The sequence below is a fragment of the Mesocricetus auratus genome, unplaced genomic scaffold (genome assembly GCF_017639785.1).
Source record: "Mesocricetus auratus isolate SY011 unplaced genomic scaffold, BCM_Maur_2.0 Super-Scaffold_100006, whole genome shotgun sequence".
Classification (NCBI taxonomy): Eukaryota; Metazoa; Chordata; class Mammalia; order Rodentia; family Cricetidae; genus Mesocricetus; species Mesocricetus auratus.
Genome location: NW_024429190.1, coordinates 81,087,613 through 81,106,624, shown reverse-complemented (window position 1 = coordinate 81,106,624; position 19,012 = coordinate 81,087,613). Strand labels below are relative to the sequence as shown.

General features: G+C 39.1%; 1 protein-coding gene and 1 non-coding gene across 10 annotated transcripts in view; both read left to right on the top strand.

Annotated features, from left to right (window-relative positions):
- The window catches only part of Fhit (fragile histidine triad diadenosine triphosphatase), a 1,472,699-nt gene that overhangs the window by 556,640 nt on the left and 897,047 nt on the right, over window positions 1–19,012 (top strand). The window lies entirely within an intron of this gene.
- Window positions 14,436–14,607, top strand: LOC121141050. Its single transcript, XR_005877994.1, has one exon. It is a non-coding gene; the product is annotated as a U1 spliceosomal RNA (small nuclear RNA).

Below are 19,012 nucleotides of genomic sequence, written 5' to 3'. Positions count from 1 at the left end.
ACTTTATAGAATTGGAATTTTCATATCAAAATGTTTATGTATATATATATGTATATATACATATATGTGTGCACAGTCATATGCAATAGTAAATTGCCCTTCACAAAAAATTTTACCAACTATTCTTATGATGTTCCCACAACTTTCTTCTTCTCTGGACCCCTTTATCACTAAGTAAACCCTTAAATAGCTCCCACCAAGGAGAAACTTAGGATACTATACCTGAGAAAGGAGTATCTGGGCTAATGTAGCTTAAACTCATCCAGGAAAGCCTGGTTTAGATGAGCTATACATGATTCATCAAATTGTGTCCTGCTTAGCATTTCATCTCACTTCTGTACCTACAGATAATTTTTTCTAAAGAAGAAAAGCACTGGAGTCCTTTATCTCTCTTGCTCTGCGACATCCCCAAATAAAAGGTGTCTGGGTGTTGAGTGCCTATTTCCCTTGGTGGTTCCACTCTGATTTACCTTGCATATAGCTGGGGTCCTGAACAGCATGTAATATTCTGCATGTGTTTGCTTTGCTTTAGGCCTTTCCCTTCCCTAAACAGTCCACCCCAAGACCTCTAGACTTCCCACCTGGCTCTCCAGTCAGGGGGATGAAACCGCATGCACATTGTGCTCAAGTGCAGAAAATGGATTTTGCTGAGTTGAAGCTGGCATGATAAGTTGTTAACCCTGTTAGAAAAATGCAAGTTGGATTTATGATTCCCCAACGCAGGTAATTGGGCTCTAATTTTGAATTCTGAGTCAATTGATTTATATGATATTGCATTATAGCATCACAAAAGTGCAGTTGAGTCCAGATGATGTATGAATTTGAGCTTCCAATTATGCAATAAATTATCTCAGTTCTTTAATAAGTGATACCTGGGTTAACATCAGCCTGTCCTTTTTTCTCTGTCCTACTCCCATGCCCACGCTCTCATCTCCACCCTGCTCCTTTCTCTCCTCATTTTCTTTTTCCTTTCCTTTTCCAGATGTTCAGGCCTAAGGACAACTTGCTTTAGAAAGCCAAGCCCTGTGTATTATAACATCACGTAGGACATTTTCTATGTCCTATTCCTTTGAGCGCTTGTTAGCATTTCCTCTTGGTTGATGGCACATTTCTGTAGGCCATTATCGCTTGCCTGGGTGCAACGCATGATGTGGATCCATCATTGGTAGGAGGCACTTCCTTGGTGTGTGACAGTTAATGCAAGAGATTCTTTTGGATTATTGAGATCCAACTATTCGCAACTTTAGCTTGCTACATTTCCCCCCATTTTTCTCCTTTGTAATGACTTCTCTCATTGGATTTCTTTTTATTTGCTTGTATTCTTTGTATTTCTGTAAAGTATACCAAATTAGTTTGGGAACAAGGGTTGGATAGAAATAAATAAATAACAGGACTAGAGACTTCTCTGGGAGCCTTAGAGAATTGTCCAGAAACCAGAGACAAGTAATTGGAATCCATATTTCAAATTCTTTTTCTGTTATTGGAAATCCCGTGTTCTTTTGAATAAGGGATTATCTTAAGTGAGGCTTTGGGCATTTTTCAGGAAGATCAATGGGCTAGAGAAGAGGAGAAATGTGGGGCAATGAAAGAGCATACCAGAGTCTCTTTCAGCTCTAGCGTGCTCCTGGCAGCCCTCTGAGGCTCACTTCAGACTTTTAAAATCTTATTTTTCTTGTCTGCAGTTCTTCCAAATTTAAGAAGTTCACATTTAAAAGTTTTGATATTGACCCTGTCAATTTATGATTGTGTTGCCTTCACTACCTATCCTTCAGAAAAGAAATAATTAAATTCTCAGCTGCAGAGAATTAAAAGCAGTGGAGCCATGGGATAGCTACCCTGAAAGAAATGTTACTGCCTGGTAGTAAAGGAAGTAAAGACAGTGGATGCTCTTCCTGTCTTTTCATAACTGTGTGTCTTCCTGGCACTTGCTGCTGAAGGGATATTTCTGTGAAGAGGGATGTAGGTTATGAAAGAAAGATATGAGTTAGCCGAGGGAAGTGGGAAAGAAAAAAATGCATCTTATATTAAAGGAAGAGTTCTTGCCATACATAGACTACAGCTAGAGCACACACAATTCTGAGCTGTGTTAAAAATAAACCGGAGCATCATAATTGCAAAAGATAACAGTCAGTGTTTGCTATATGTTCTTTGCTTGGCTTTTCTCCTTTCTGTTCCTAGTAAACTGAAGTAATATAGAAGGATACATTTGCTGATTTGAATAAAGATCTCATTGAGAGAGTGAAATAATGCCTGCCACTGTTCTGTTTGGGACCTTTAAAGACCCTCTAAAACTGTAATAACAATAAGTAATGTCATTTCCCAGCTGCCTTTCAAGAACATTGGTAAGGTGTTTTTCCTTCTAAAGTATTTCTCCTACGTTGAATTTTTACCAACTCAGAATTCTTACTTTTGCAAAGTCCCATGCAGAAGAGACCGCCAAGTATCTTCTTTGGGGATTAGTGTCATTCTCCATCCTCTAGCATAATAGGGAAAAGATATTGTGTGGAATTTAACTTGTAAGTGCCTTTATTTCATTGTGAATGGATCTAAAATGTTTTATTTTTGACATTCTTCAATAAAGAGTAATGATTGGACATCTGACTTAACTATTAGAGACCTTTTTTCTTGAAGTCAGGCAAATCTCCTTACTTGTTTCTCAAATGGGCATGAGTAAAGGCAGCCAGAGCAAATACCACTCTCCTTGTGTTGTGTTATAATGGAATATGGTTGCTTCATATGTATGCAATTAAGTATTTGGGAGAGGGGGATACTCACTTCAGATTAGAGGCTTTGGGGAGTGACCGGTTTATTCTGGTACTTATCTGTTCTCTTGGTTGTAAATACAGGCAAGTAGCGTTTTAAGTAACCAGTATTAAAAGAATATTCAAAATCATTCCATAAAAACAAATATCTGAATTTGGTAAAGTTCTTTTTGACCATCTGGATTCTTGAAAAAGCTGAAAAATCTAGGGTACTATCCACATGGCACCAATAGCTTGTAATTTGGGACTAATTTAATGTGTGGGGAATATGTTGGAAGGGTATTTTAAGCTCACACATTTCAAGTAGGTTTTATTTATTCTAACCAGGGAGCGTATGGGTTGGAAGCCTCTTAAGGTAAGCTTTTGATTATAGATTCATTTCTAACAATCATTACCACTGGGATGAGTAGTAATTAATGAGAGATAGAGGCTGTTGTTGAGGTCAGAGTACTGCAATTCTTGTGTTTCTCTTACATTGTGCTTGAAATTGCTACAGAAACTGCATGATAAAATGCCATGTACACATATGTGTACCATGGGGTATAGATAATAGGATGCTAGAATGGTTACCCTCTTTTAAATTTTGCTGAGACACCTTCCAAAAAACAGCTATCAAGTCCTGGTCCTGGTCGTGGTCCATGGCATTTGGATATGTAAATATTGAGAGGAGTTTAGAGATGGCAAATTCTTGAAAAAAAGCTATGGTCATAAAATGAGATGTTGTTACCCTTTTGGCAGACAAATTAGTGAATTGGATAGCTTTTCATTTCTGTGACCAAATAAATTCTAAGGAGAAGCAAGATGGAAGATTTACTTTGACTCATGGTTTCAGAGGGTTCATCCAGTGACAACTCTGCCCTGGGAAAGCATCTGTGGCAGGGGTGAGTATTGAAGGAGTGATGTTTATGTCATGGTGCACAGGAATCAGATACTCACATCATGAAGGTTTTTTTCTCTATTATTCCATCTGGGCCACTAGGTCAATGTTGGTGCCACCATCTTTAGATGGGTCTTTCCCCCCCTTAATTAATCCTCTTGGACGATATTCTAAGACACACTCAGAAGAGTGCCTCACCAGTCTCCCAGTCTCCTGGCGATATTCTCAATCCAGTCAGGTTGACAGTGAGAATTTACCATCCCAAATTCAGTGTTCTGGTTTGTAACCTCAAGCTCTGACAGAGGTCAAATGGACGAATTAAAGACATCTCAACTGTGCTTTTACCATCAGAAACACCATGAACTTTGTGCCTAAATCAAACCCAAGAAACTTAAAGTGTCCACTTGCCATGGTCCAGCTCATCTGGAAGATCTGGGAGGCAAGATAAAGAGGGCCTGACTACCTGCCAGGATGACAAGGCGGACTTGCTGAAGCTTATATTTTCCAGCTTTTCTCGAGGCATGGAACCTATGAGTGTGTTTTCTGGAGACCACAGATATGAAATGTTTAGAGGATAGCCAGTATGAAGTACATCAGGATATAGTTCACCATGGTCCATGGAGTTTAGTATGTAAGGTCCAAGGCTGGTGGGTACAGGAGAGGCCCTGGAGCCCTGGTTAGAGTTTACAAACAGCCACTTAGGAATGGGGTCCAATGAAATGTCTTGGGGACAACTTACAAATTTTGTGGGCATTTCCATGAAAGCTTTCCAAGAAAACATTGGTTATATCTACCAGACTCAAATACAGCAAAACTAGCTCTCTTTCTCTCAGTCTCTCTCTCTGTCTCTGTCTGTCTGTCTGTCTGTCTGTCTGTCTGTCTCTCTCTCTCTCTTACACACACACACACACACACCACCACCACCACCACCACCACCACGAGGAAAATCTCCTATTCTCTAACCTCTTCAACCCTGACGTTCTAACAATTTTCACTAGGGGAAGGAATAGAAGAAGAGAAAATAGCCCTTCCTATCCTCCTATGTGAACTTCCAATCTGCACCAGGGGTGAGTTGTGAAGGGGAATCATGGTTGACAAAAGCAAAGGTGGGTGTTGGATTTATTTTGATTTCTCAATTAGAACTATCTTTGTAGCCAGAAATTTCAGAACTCTACACTGTCTGTGAATAACAAAATTGGGGCTTGCTAGAGCTTTATTCAGGCACACAGGAAGTTTCAGCCACTTAGTCGAGCTTTGAGGGACAGTAGGAAAGAAGGCTTCTTTTATGTATGATGTGTGAAATGTGTTAAACATACTTTCAGATTGACATGATGGCTACAAAAGTTCTTGATCCATCAGGGTATTCATCAAATATAGAAAACTGAAACATGTTTTGGATTAATGGGATTGTTTTCCAGGAGTTCCCTTAGTAAGTAATCTTAATGAATTTTTTAAGATTTCAGTGTTTCATATACATTATTCAGCATACTTTTTTTTCCAATACCATTTCTCACATTTTACAATTTAAAGGAACTAGAAAACGAAACCATTATGGGAGTAAACACCTGTGTAAAAGGAGAGATTCAGAAGATGGAAGAACAAACATGCTACATTTTCCCTTTTCAACCTTGTGGTGCCTCTGTATTCTAGAACATTGTTCCACTGTAGCAAAAAATCTTCATGGTAACTGGGTTGGAAAAATTGTTTGAAATAAAATAGTTCCCTAGCTCCCTTTAAAAATATATATATATATATAAAGTATATTTTCATTTCCCAAACTCTGTTTGCCTTTGGATTTCCTAAACTCTTTATGTATTTTGACATACTTTGCAAATTTTCACATGGGTGTGATGCAGGTGACATCATTCAGATACATATGACCACAGAACATAAGATGTTATGAAATGCTTAGAAACCTGCATTTCAGATGAGGCCCTGATGGCTCTAAGTCTGTTATCTTCAAAAGTCCAGCAACAGAAACAGAGTTCAGACTCTGTGGTATCTTACAACTTTGAAAGCTACTCCTAGAGGCAAGGAAATACATTCTGCTGTGAAGTTCATTTCCTTCTGGTTGGAGGTAACAAAGACTTGCTAATGTTGCTACTACTGAGGTATACAATAAGGATGATGGCAGATCGAGGTGGTCAGTATGCAAAATAAAAGAGCAGATCAGAAACTCTTCTTCAGAAAATGTATGTGCCAGGAACACAATCATGAAAACTCAAATAATTTGATCTGATCAAGTGCCCCACATACACCTTTTGTTGCATGTGAAGCTAGATGCATGATTTAGCTTAGTACAGCTATGATGGCATTGCCAAGTATTTTCATAGCTTCTGCTATCTCCCTTGGACAACTTGCAGCCATTGTTTTGTGTATTTTCTTTTCATGAAAATGGTCCAAGAATAGTAAGAGTTTGGGGAGGTTATTAAATATTTTCATGTTTTAATAATTATTCTTCCTTTCATCCTTGTGTTGAACAATGGAGCCAGGTTAATCAATCTGTCTGGTATCTCACCTAATTAGATAATTAATCTTTATACTTCAACTCAGTTTCTCAGTATACAGCTTCATTCCCAAAATGTAGCTATAGAATGTACTATAAGTTCTTAAGATGCACCATCAGGATTATGAGGAGTCAGATGAAATTTTCAGTTCATTAACCCCTCCTAAGTTAGAGCATTTCTATGTGTCTCTTGCCATATTCTGGGTTCTACACAACATTCAGGGACTAATTGTCATGACTGATATAAATCAAGAAGAGCAAAGTAGGAGGAACTATTCAAAGCTTAGGAATTAAGGCCAGTTCTGATCACACAACAAATTCCCTCACCTCTCAGTGTTTAGACGTAATAGTTCAGTCCCTTACATTGCTAGGAGGGTGTGTGAGATCATGTGCTTATCACAAGTTAGCAAGTTAAGGCTCTATGTAAAATATCAACATAAAAATGTTAACAAATGTTTGCTTTCTTTTCCACAATCTAGTTGGTTATTCACTAAACCTTTCCTCTATGTGCAGGCTACTTTCCTAGAGCTTGAGGAAATTTAGAGAGAAATAAGAATACAGATAGAACACATACATATGAAACTCCTGGGGTATATACAAAATGCGTTTTGAATTCATTGTAAAATAAAGTAGAAATTTGACCAATTTTATGAAGCCATGAAAAATGGTGCTAACAACCATACTTGATGGCACATATCTGTAATACCCCCAGCACCCAGAAGGTCAAGGCAGGATGATCAGGAATTTTAAGACCAGTCTCAACTGCAGAAGAGATCCTAAGCCAGCCCAGGCCACAGGAGTTTCTGTTTCAAAGAAGTAAACAAAGACCAGGCATGAGGACACAGGCCTTTAATCACAGTTCTCAAGAGGCAGAATCAGTCAAAACTCTGTGAATCAGAGGCCAGTCTGGTCTATACAGTCAGTTCCAGTTTAGCCAGGCCTGTATAGTGAGACCCTGTCTCAAAAACCAACCAACCAAAACTCCCTTAAAATATTAAAATAAGTAAAAAAATCAAAATAAAAGGAATGAAGTATTCAAAACAGAGAGCCATAAAAGAATTCCTTGTTCACTATTGAAATAAAAGATTACTAATTTTTTCTGTGCTTTAGTTCTGATGACAATTAAGTTAATTCAAATACCTAAATCACAGAATTTCTGAAATACATCAGCAGCAACTCCTGTTTAAAAAGAAAAAAAAAAGTAAGGAATCACTACTATGTTTACCTGTGTTCTTGTCTATCATTCCTGTGAGTAACTCCTTAAACTTGAAGCTCTCCATACTGGGATGTCAGATCGGATTGTATGAATCTGGAGTGTTATTATATGGGGATTACAGTAACTTTTTCAAAGATCTTTCATTAAAAATAATTATTCAAGAAAAAGTTAGGGTGGAATAGCAGATGGTTGAAGGTAGGAAGGAAAGAAAGAGAGAGAAGGAAAAAGGGAAGGAAGGAAAGAGGAGGGGGAAGGAAAAAGGAGAAAGGAGGAAAAAAGAAGGAAGAGAGAATATCTGTAAAATGCAAAAATCTCCTCTCCTTTCTTCCCCTCCTCTTCCCGCTCCTCCTTCCTTCCCTCACTTCTTCTCTCTCCCTTCCTCCTCTGCCTACTTCCTTTTCCTTCTTCTCTTCTTCCCTCCCTTTATTCTTCTCTCCCCTTCCTTTCCCATCCTCCTCTCCCTTGTTCCTCTTCCTTCTCTTCTTCTCGCCTACCCTACCTACTCCTCTCCCTTCCCCCATCCTCTTTTGGACTGTCTTTTCTCACTCAGTCAACAGTTCATTACTTACTCTAGATCAGGTAATGTAGGAGGACCTGGGCAATTCAGTTGTGTAAAGGAGTAAATGAACAGCTGAGCAGTCATACCAAAATATGTGAAAGCCATTCCAGGAGGGAAATTTCTAGTTGCTGGGAAAGTGTGTCCGAGGAGATTTGAGCTGATTGAGGCAGTTGGGAAAGTTTCCTTTGGAAAAGAACAACTGAGCAGAGTGGAATGTAGGAGTTAACCAGTCCTGAACATGTTAAGGGCCAGGAAAGATCAAATATGAAGGCCAAGCCTACAGGAATCATCAGCCAAGAGAAGAGTCCGTGCCACTGGGCAGGAAGAAGAGAGGCACTTGGAAGGAAGGGAATAGCCAGTCCGCACTGGTGAGGATTCTAGGGACCCTCACCCTGTGGTGTCCCTTCCACTGGCCTTGACTTTGAAGTTGCTCTTCTGCCTTGATCACTTCAATTCTTGTCTTCTGAAACCTCCTGAGCAAGGCACTCACAGTTCAAATCATGCTCAGCACCATTGCCTTCCATGCTCCTACTCATATGGCCATTAAACAGCACTTTAAAGCATTCAGCAGCTTTTCTAACCCACAATCCCATGGTCCATATTTCTTTAAACAAAAGTATGGGCAGACCTATCACAGCAATATCCCATTCCCTGGTACCAGCTTCTGTCTTAGTTAAGGTTTCTATTGCTGTGAAGCAATACCATGATCCTGGCAACTCTTATAAAGGAACACATTTAACTGAGATGGCAGCTTACAGTTTCAGAGATTTAGTCCATTATCATCATGGCAGGACATGGTGGCATGTAGGCAGACATGGTGCTGGAACTAGTAGATGAGAGTACAGGTAACAGGAAATAGTCTGTCTTGCTGGGCATGGCTTAAGTATACATGAGACCTCAAAGCTGGCCTCTACAGTAACATACTTCCTCCAAAAAGGACACACCTACTCCAACAAGGCCACATCTCCTAATAGTGCCCTTCCCTTTGGGGCCCGTTTTCTTTCAAACTACCACAGTTGCCTCTAAACACCTAGGTTCCCATGATCATGGATTCCAGTTTTGATTGGTTCATGGGGAAATCCTAGACTGAGATCATGCAGTGAGCAGTAAGAGAGGGGTGTTGGTATTTAGTTCAAGACTGCCTGCCTTTCTCATTATGTTTCTTGCAGGGCTTCTTAGTGCCTCCGACTTTTGGAAACCACTCACTTCATTTACGGTACTCTGGTAGCATGTCTTTTCCCTTTACCGTTTGAGGCCCAGACTATCAAAGGCATCCTGCTTCAGAGTCTTCAGCATGCTTTTGGGTACCAAAGGTATCCTGCTGCAGAGGCTTCAGCATCCTTTATGGGTGCCAAAGGTATCCTGCTGCAGTCTTCAGCATCCTTTACTTACAGTCCTTTGTAGCTCTGAAAATTGTTTCTTCACTTGATTCACCTCAGATGTGCAGGTGATTGTGACTTCTCCTTTCTGCTAGGATTCTGACTGATGGTTTCAGTATGTGTTTTCTACTAAACATTTTATCCTGTCCCTACTAAAACTGTAAAGGCATCAGACTAAGATAACCTGGGACCAAAGAATAATTTTGAAATTCCCTGGATTATACAAGCTTCTGTTCCTCACTCTGAGCTCAAAACAAACCAGTCTCTGGGGAAAATAAGGGCACTGCTTTTCATGATGTACCTGCCAGGCTGTCATTCAGGACCTAACTGAACACTCTTAAATTTTTCTCTTCTTGTCATTTCTTCTGGACCCCCAAGAAATTTCTTCCATTTATGTTTTGAAATAAGACATTTCGAATCAGACATTTTGGGGCTATGGGTATACTGATATTTAGAATAAAAAGGATTAGACTTGACTTGAAGCATCTGTATTATAGAAGTCTTTTCAGGCTTTTGGACTCTCTACTCAATTTTAAAACTCATCTTTACTTATATATTATAATTTTACTTTAAAATGCTTTATGCATCAGTTGAGGGACTAGTCAATATACTGGGGTGTCCTGAGCCCATTGTTGGCTTCACGATGGCCATCCCATCTCCCAGCATACATGGATTAGCATGAGTCCACCATTGGCTTCCCGTGATGGTCATCGCATCTCCCATCAAAAATGGACTTCCATGAGCCCATAATTGGCTTCCATGATGGACATCCCATCTCCTAGCATACATGTATTTCTTGCCTTTTGCTGAAATAACTAACCTAGTCTTTAAATTACACCTTTGCATACTTTATTATGGTTTGATGGCCATTTAAAATAGAACTACTCAGGCTGGAGGGATGACACAATGGTTAAGAGAATTCTTTGCTCTTGCAGAGGACCAGAGCTTGGATCTAAGCACCCACATCGAATGGTTCATAAGTGTTTGTAACTGCAGCTACAGGAGAACCAACATCTCTGCCCACTGTGGGCACCTACATTCAAATGTACATTCCCACATGGAGATATACACAAACATGTAATTCAAAATAATAAAATATTTGTAAATAGAACACTCCAGATAAACATGAAGTAATATTATCATGATGTATTTCCTGACTACATCTTAAAGTACACAGTATTCCCCTACAGATGTGTTTGACTTATTTTTTCATCCGTATATAAAGATGCTTCATAACCTGCGATAGAGTATTGTGATGGTTTGAATAGGTATGGCCCACATCGACTTTTGTGTTTGAAGCTTGGCCTATAGAGAGTGGCACTATTAGGAGGTGTGGTCTTGGTGGAGTAGATGTGGTCTTGGTGAAGAAAGTATGTCACTGTGGAAGCAAGTTTTGAGGTCAAATATATGTTCAAGCTATACCCAGTATACAGTTTACTTCCTGTTGCCTGCAGTTCAAGATATAGAATTCTCAGCTACTTCTGCAGCACCAGGTCTGTCTACATGCTCCCTTCCTTCATGTGATGATGATAATGGCCTAAACTTTTGAAACTACAAGCCAGCCCCAATTAAGTATTTTCTTTTATAGGACTTGCTATGGGCATGAAGTCTCTTCACAGTAATAAAACCATAATTAAAATGGTTATGATTAAAAAGTGTGTCATAAATTGAAAATATGATGTTACGGTTGGATTTTAGTATACTTAACTATTACACATCATAGCTTTGCAACATGGTGCACTGTGGAGTACTCATTGTCTCTATAAGGATGTCATAATGACTAAGCATGTGGGGACTGCCATGCACATTATCCAGAGAATGTCTTACCAAATGTTTCTAACTCAGGAAAATACTATTTTAAAAATTTGAACTATGATTTCTACTAAATCCATGTGACTTTTACACAACTCTGTAAATTCAAAAGCATTCTGTTGGACTTTCACTTCTGTTGCTATAATACAACACCCTGAACAAAAGCCATTTAGGGAGGAAACAGTTTATTGGTCTATCAATTTCAGGTCTTCAGTCTGTCAGTGAGAAGAAGTCAAAGCAAGAACATAAGCAATGAGTCATATCACATCCAAAGCCAAGAACAGAGAGAAACAGGTGTACCAATACTACCTTTTTGCTCCTTTATCTAGCTTTGTCTGATGGGGTTTCATGCTCCCTGTCCAGGGAATGGTGCCACCCACAGTAGGATGAATCTTCCTGTATCACTTAACAGTCAAGGCAGTCCCCATACACCAACCTGTTTGTTATAGGCTATCCCTCAAATTGAAGCTCTCTTTTTAGGGCTTCTAAGTTGTGACAAGTTGGTATTTAAAATTAACAATCTCATTTCCTAAGTTGAACCATATATAAATGGAAATGTACAGACATCATCCTTATAATGTGGATTTTTGATGGAAAGTCAACTGTTTCCTTAAAATGTGACTAATAAAGTATAATCTGTATGCACTGAACTAAGCCCATAGCAAAAGTATGCTGAATGGGTTCATTAATATCAGAAACAAGATAGAGAAGATTTCTACCACCCCGAAATGGTCCTTTTCCATATTGAGGTTCCCTTATCCCACACTTCAAGCCACAGTTCATTTTTTTCTGTCAACATCAATTATTTTGCACTTTATAGAAATTTGTAATAGTTGAGTTATATGGCATGCATTCTTCTGTATGAATATAATGACTTGAAAAGCCATCTACATATATGTGGTTATATGTAGTAGTTTGTTCTTTCTTTTTTTTCTGAAACAGGATTTGCCTTGTAGCTTTGTAGACTAGGCTGGTCTCGAACTCACAGAGATTCACCTGCTTCTGCCTCCTGAGTGCTAGGATTAAAGGTATGTGCCACCACCACCCAGCTGGGTTTTTTATTTTTTAGTATTGTTCCTTCTTTATTAGTGAACAGTATGCAATTGTAGAGGCTATATTTTGTCTATTTTATGTCTAAATAGTCTATATGTTATTGGTTTATAGCTGGTTTTCAGTGAGTTATTTCCAAGTCTATAGTACTATGAATAGTGCTGTATGTATGCAAACCTTTGCATGACATGTTTTTATTTTCATTGAAAGATACCTTAGCATGAAGCGCCTGAACTGAAGAGTATGTATATGCATACATTCAGGAACACAATGGTTCTCCAAAGTGCTTGGTCCATTCTATATTTCCCATAGCCAATCTGAATGACATCATCCCAATTGTCCTAAGAAGTATGTACTGTTATCTCCCTATGCTTTTAATTGGTAATTCCTGATGGGAATTGATGTTGAACCAGATCCTGTTTACTTCTTTGGAATCCATATTACCTTTTCTGTGAGCTTTCCAAATCTTCAGCTCTTATTTTGTTCCTTTCCATAGGTCTTTCAGGGTTCTGAACACAAATCCTTTGATACCTACAGGACAACATTTTCTTTGTTGTTTGTTAGTTTATTGACTATGAATTTTAAAGATCACAAATTATGAATTTTGGTTTATAGTTTTGGGCATTTCTAAGAAAACTTAGTCTACTCAAAACTTGCAATGATTTAATCTAGAAGCAACATGGATTTATGTTTTAGACTTTTAGGTCTGTGGTTTTAAGGTACTGTTTGTAGATTGTTTAAATAAGGACTGTTACTAATTATTCCTAATGATCTGAGTGTCTAGGCATTCTGACATCATTTGTTTAAAAGACTTCTGTCCCCTTGTTAAAAGATCAATTGGTAAAAGTCTGAGTCTGTTTGTGGGTTTCCAATTGCTTCCTTTAATTTTCCTGTCTATTCTTTTACTATTAACACACTGTCTTGATTAGTGTGACTTTATAGTTAGTCTTGAAATCAAGTAATATAAGCATTTTGTTTTTTATTAAAATTCTCTGGGCTGTGTTTTAGTTAATTTGCATTCCATGCATATTTTAAAATCAGTTTGTCAATTGCTACACGTCCTGCTGAGTTTCTGATTGTACTACATTGAATAGGTGAGCTGATTTTGAGAGAGAAATGCCATTTTAGCAGTAGTAAGTCTTCCAGTCCTCAAGTGGTCTCTGTGTTCATTTATTAGTTCTTTTTAATTTATTTCTACTGTTTCATAGTTTACAGCACAAAAGCCTTACATATACTTCACATTTTGTCAGGATAGTAAATGGAGTTGTAACTTTAGTTTTATTTTCAGGGTTCTTTCTTGGAATCAGTGCTGATTTTATGTCACCCTAACCTTTAACCATTATAAATTAATTTATTAGTCCTCCTTGCAGCTTTTTAAGATTTCCTACCTACACAATTATATGAACCATAAACAAAAGTATCTTTATTTCTGTCTGGCCTTTATTGTATATGTAACTCTAACTTTCTTTCACTATTCCAGCTTGACATTGTCTGATGAAGAATGCAAAATAAATCCACTTACAGTCATTGATTGCCCTATTTCCTCTGTGTATTGTACAAAATCCAACCCTCCACTCATCACAGGTCTTTCTTAGTTTAAATGACTTAAATCTGTATTGGTTTAGGTTTTATATGCCTATGTAACTTGGTAATTTTTATTCTAATTCTATTCTATGCCTTCATCTTAAAATTTTTTCTTCTTCCTACATAACCCTGTTATTTCTTTTTAAATACCTCCTTTACCGTGGCTTTGGGATTTTCTTCCATGGAGATTAGAATAGTCTGGAAAGCAGACACAACACAAGCAAAGTTGCTCTTGGAAGCCATGCTAATTTTTTTTCCATCCTGTCCTAACAACTCCAGCCCTCTGGGTTCTCAGCTAAGACTCTGATGTGAATCTCAAAGTCCTTTTGTCCCAGCTGACCTTAAATTCTTCTCTTGGTCTCCCAAACTCTATTCATAAAACCACCTTATTCTCTTAGCCACTGTATCCTTTTTTGGCCTTTTGCATACACATTTATAGCACTAAAATTCAACAAGTTCTCAAGGGGACAGTTTGTTAGCATGTTCAGCTCATTGCTTTGTTTTCCCTCTCACAGAAATCTCAGTCTCTGGAGTCTCACATACTACTACTGTAGCCCTGAACTTCATGATTTTCCTCTCCAACTCCCAAACTACTTCAAGTTCCAGCTGCTACTTTCTGCCTCCTAATATTTTAGTCTAGTCTGACAATAAAAATGAATGGATGCCTGCAATATTAAACAGTTGCTTAAACTACTTACTTGCCAAGGGTCTCAATCGACACACCATGATCACAAAGGTGGCATTTCTAAGGCAAGATTCATCCATTGCATTCGTATTATTCTGACCCTTGCAATTTTTCCAAATGTGGCAAACTCAACCTTATAATTTGTTGTAGTTGGGGGAGGGGCAAACAAAGCACAAATGTGGCTATTTAATATTATGGAAATATCTCTTATATTCTAAGGGAATGGAATTTTTGTTGCATCTTCCAACCAGAGTTGAGACCTTAGATTGCTAGCCTATTCTGCATTCAAACTCTTTGTTTAACCTGCCTACAATAGAACAATGTAACAGTCAACCTTACTTGCCTTACATTTCCTACATAGCCAATTTTTGCAAACTAAGCTAATGCATAGCTGTAGTCTTACCTCCTCTTCTAAGCCCATCACTCAAATACTGCATGTGTATCATTTGCTGAAAGCAGCAAATACAGAAGTTGGAAACAACTTCTAAAAATTTATCATAAAAATTGAAATCAACCATAATTGGTATTGGTTGATAAACAATGATGTTATTGACTGGGCTGGTTGGAATTAGTCAAAGCCAGTGACTTTCTCCTTGTCAAACTCTGGTAAAGATGTCTACAAAGTACTCATTCCTTCCCTGTGTGATGCTCTCTGTTCTGTGTAATAATGATGAAGTGAAGCCCTTTGTCAGAGACAACACTCCTTCCACACACACACCCTCACACTCATACACTCTCACACTCACACTGCACACACACTCATACTCTCCACACACATACTCACTCATACACACACTCATAAACACTCACACACATACATATTCACCCACTCTCACACTCACACTACACACACACACATACTCTCACACACTACTCTCCACACACACACATTCTCACATACACTCACTCATACACTCACACATTCACACATACTCACGCACACTCACACTCACACACTCATACTCTGTCACACACTCACAAACTCACATGCCCATACACACTCACACACACTCTCACACATACTTACACTCCCATATACTCCCACACTCCACACACACACACACATACACACACACACTCATACACAGGGACAGATTCACAAGACAGCCTTCTTCAGCTAGGCAGATGTCCCGACCCACAGGACACTCGACATGGGTTTGGAGACACTTAGGAGAAAGATGGAGGGCAGGGGATACAAGAATGGATGCCAAGACAGGATTCTGATCAAGGCGACAACTTTATTCATCCCAAAGGGATTTATATATGGGAAGGGAGGAGGGAAAAGAATGGGGGTGTGCTGAAGCTGCAATGAGCCTGGCAGAGCAAAGGTCAGTGGGATGGGTAGATCATCCTGTGTCCTCTGGTTACCTAACTGCAGACTCTAACTTTATCTTTCACATTCCACCTTCTATTGTTTAAGGCTATGCCCTAGTGACTAGGCAGATAAGCTGCAGGTCTGTTTCTGGAATTTGGCAGGTAGCAGGGTGGTCCAGAGTCATGTACTCTCTATGATGAGGGTTGAGTAACCTAAATGCAAATTGCTATCAGCTCTTCCTGTGAGCCCAGTTCTATTCATAGGGAAGCACAAGAGGGGATAGACTACTCTTAAGAAAGACTGACAATATTTACAAGAGGTTTTAAATAACAATGACCGCTCCCAACAGGCAGAGATTCAGACTTATACAACACACAGGTGGGGAAGACATAGAGAGCATGAAGTAGAGAATTCAAACATGGGCTTCCTCTGATCAAATGACTTCAAGGGGAAGTGCTTTTATTTCTTTCCTTAATGAGACCTAATGGATGTTTGGTGACTCAAAGCAATCACTAATGCATATAACCCAGGCACAGAAAGGCATTTTCTATGCATGACTCACCATGGTAGTTCTTTGTCAAGTCCAGAATATTTGGGTCCTGACAGCTTTCGTCATCTGCAATTCTTTTTATGTTTTAGATTTACTTATTTTTTCTTTATGTGTATAAATGCTTTTGCTGGAAGGCATGTAAGGGTGCTGCATTCATGTCTGGTGCCTACATAGGCCAGAAGTCCCCTGGAACTGGAGTTATGGACAGTTGTGAGCTTCCATGTGGGTGCTGGAGCTGAACCTATGTCCTCTGGAAGAGCAGCCACTGCTCCTAACTACCTAAACTTCTCTCTAATCCCATTTGAAATGCTTTAAATTAATTAATTAATTATAATTAATATTTATTGTTCAAAGTAGTAGTAAGTTTCATTATATTTTACTTTATGATTCTGTAGGTATTTTGACCATATTTACCCAGTGTTTTTACTTAGCTCATATCATAGCTCAATTATGTTTTCTATGTGATTATTAGTCACATACAATTTACTCTCTCGTAGCAAGGTGCACAATCCTTCAAGCTATAGATTAAGAAAGGCCTTCTAAGTAACCTTATTTGTTAAAATTCCATTTCTTTACTAAAAAAAATGTGGGAACACATAGCCTTTTGACTGTGTCTTCTCATTAGATTTCTGATTGTTTTCTTGAAGTGTTATTATATAACATGTTGCTATATTCCCCAGGATTCTATAAACAATCAGATCTGCATGTGTTAGTTAATATCATATCATAGGAACGCTATCGGTCACATAGAGCACAGCATGACATCATAAGTCACAAAAAGAAAGAGCTCCTGAACTTGACTTTACATTGTAGTCACCCGGAAAACCTCCACCAGGAGAAAATAAATTACCGGTGCATGACTTCTACCTCAGACACAGCAACTGAATTGGTTTGGGACTTGACCTTAATGCTGTGAGTTTTCAAAGCTCCCAGCTGTTTCTAATATGTAGCAAATCCTGGGCGCCTCTGATGTAATGTCTGCTTTCCCCACCTTTAGTTGGATTACAATCGATTCACAGATTCAGGTGTTGTCAAGCTGATGCCTCCAGTATCAAGTTCCCCATCAATCTCTAGCCAAAATGTTCTCAGCCATGAATTGTAGAGCCTATGCACATTATTTCATGAGTAGTTTTGAAATGGCCACTTTTTAATTTTGCCAATCTTCCCACAAGGATTCCTCTGGAAGGGAGCAATTTCTCTCCAATGCCAATTTACTTATCTTGTGCGTGGGTGGAATGCTTATTTTCCATAGTCTGCATATCATATGAACAACAAATAAGTATCCCAGTGAGTTCTGAAGGTGATCAATGATGTCTTAAAAATACTATGGAAAAATCCTCGTTCTGTGTATTGGTTCAATTTCATTCCACATGTCTGATGTTCTTTTTGATGTGGAAGCTGAGTGGTCTTTGGTCACAGAGGACCCCTTTTGACATAGCTCTAGGTTTTGACAGCTTTCAATGGCAAGCTGTGCTGGTTCATGGTGTTGTTAACAGGCACAGCTCTAAAAATGGGCATTTCATTCAGGATCCTCAGATCTTTTCATTGAAAACACACACACACACACACACACACACACACACACAGGAGATGGGGTAAGGGGAGAAAAAGAAACAAAACAGGTAAGACACCTAAATAGTACAATCTGGCTCTCAACTCTCAGCTCTCAGAGTAAAAACAAAATTTTCTCCTTTACCACATATGCCTTGTTCATCTCTGTGCCTAGAGTTCTTCTGTGTACAGTGAGAATGGTGACTCAAACAACCCAGGCAAGTGTCAGCTTGTCTTGTGTTTGAATAGAGAATCCATGGCAGGTAACGTGCTCCTGGTTGGTACTCCTTGTGAAACAAGGGGAGTACCCATGAGGTAGCAGCCCATCTTGCAGATAGTCATTATGCACCTACTATGTGTAAGCCCTGAGCATAGGTGGTAGAAACGATGCTTTAACAAGACTGTAGTTATTTGTGTGCTCAGTAAATGATCATGATGTGCTTCCTCTGTGAAGGTCTCCATGCTTGGCATCAGGGGTGGATGCCAGGGTAAACAAGATGGGCACTCTTCTCATTTTCGACCAGAAACAAGTAAATAGGCAAATATAAATATTTTTATAGATCTAAAATCATCCATAAAATCTATGAAAATCCCAAGTAGCTTCGTACCACCATCAAAATGACTGCCTCATAAACTTGTTGTCAAAAGAGACACTTGAACATGTTATGAATGTCTCATACATTGTTCTAAGTCACCACACCAGCTTCCTAAGCAACCTTTCTGGGCAGCAGCTCCAGAGGTGGGACTACAGCCCCTCTTCACTCAGGACCATCTTTAATCTTGGCATAACTGAAACAAAAGAGCAGATGGGGGCCTTGACAGAGGACTTTCTGCAGAACCCAGAGGCAGGAAGCCACTCAGTTCACCTGTGTTAGTGCAGAGACAAGAATCCACTCGGTTCCTCTGTGCTAGTGCAGAATGAATAACAGATCTTGAGATATCTCTTTCTGTAAACGTCTGAAAAGAGGCCAGGAGAAAAACCAGCTTCTCACCTTAAACTTTATGTCTCCTCGTGCTGTGGAGGACTCATTGTCTTGGCTCTTTGTCCAAAAGGCAGTTTCATCAGGGCAATGAGCAGGAGATAAAAGCCACTGTTCACTATGCCCTCTCCCTCTGGGAAGCTCACCCTGCCTGTGGAGGAAGCTTCCTACTTGGACCCAAGATTG